Raw genomic sequence first — 1,242 nt, forward strand, 5'->3', positions numbered from 1 at the left:
AAGACACTTGCTGCCAATAAGGACATTGATCGTGAAGTCAGACAAGGTTGCACAATATACTCTCCAAACATCCTAAGCCATTAATCCTCACCAGCACATTTACACTCAGATCAGATGGAAAATCAGGCTGTGCAAGCTTTTGGGTCATCTTTGTTGTGGCGAGAGAGAAAGATGTGGAGCGACGGAGGGAGGGGGAGAGGGAGAGAGAGACAGAATGAGACAGAGACATGAATGTTCAGTGATACCTCCCTTGACGAAAACAGCAAATACCCAGAAAAGCAAAATCAATGCAAGGGGAGAATCCTTCAGGGTTTTGTTTCCCACTTTAGACTAGCCCAGTTTCTTTCAATCTGACTCATTCAGAATATGATGTACCTGCAAAACAAATCCCTTTGCCTTCTCATAATCACCTTGAAACAAACATAAACTTGCATCTCATTTATTATTTTTTAAAAGTGTACATTTTTCAGCACAAAGAGTAATTAATACATTACAAGTCATTGTTTTCCCATCCACACGCAGCTGTGTGAAGAGCGGACACTGGAAGGTACTGTAGCTCTCTCAACCTTCGAGTTAAAATCTTTGGCCACAGAAGTGTGTTTTGAGCTGATAAGAGTACCGTGGACTCTCTCGACAGATGGGACTATCATTCTTTAACCGTGGTCTTTACTCCACAGTGAGCAATGGAGAAAAACAAGATGTCTCTTTGTTGCTTGTTGGTTTAACTCATTGTAAGCCCCTCTCAGTGCAGCCCCCAAAAAATCTGCTACATCATGCGTATAAATTCCTTTCCTGCCACAATTCTGTCAAGATAACCCATGAAAGAGAAGGTATAGACTCGGGGCAAAAATAACATATGAGATGTACAATGCATAGATTGGTATGTGCTGTATCATCCAGTGAATATACTCTTAATTTTTAATTAATTCTCTTAAGTCTTAAATGTGAATGTCACCAAATATTTTATATATATATATATATATATATATATATATATATATATAAAAGGCTTGGCACTATTCATCTCAGTCAGATCATGCACATTTCATTTTAGGTGTTTGCTGGTTGTCACTCAGCCAAAGTCATTTACATTTGATGTCTCTTTATGCTATCTAAGTCAAGGATCCCTGCCATCACAGCGGAAATTCAAACTATACAATCCTGCGCACAGGGGGATAACATTTTGACTTCAGAACACGTATTTTTCCATTGCATCTGCTCCTACTATGCCTTCTTATTCCT

Source organism: Syngnathoides biaculeatus, chromosome 12 (assembly GCF_019802595.1).
Source record: "Syngnathoides biaculeatus isolate LvHL_M chromosome 12, ASM1980259v1, whole genome shotgun sequence".
Classification (NCBI taxonomy): Eukaryota; Metazoa; Chordata; class Actinopteri; order Syngnathiformes; family Syngnathidae; genus Syngnathoides; species Syngnathoides biaculeatus.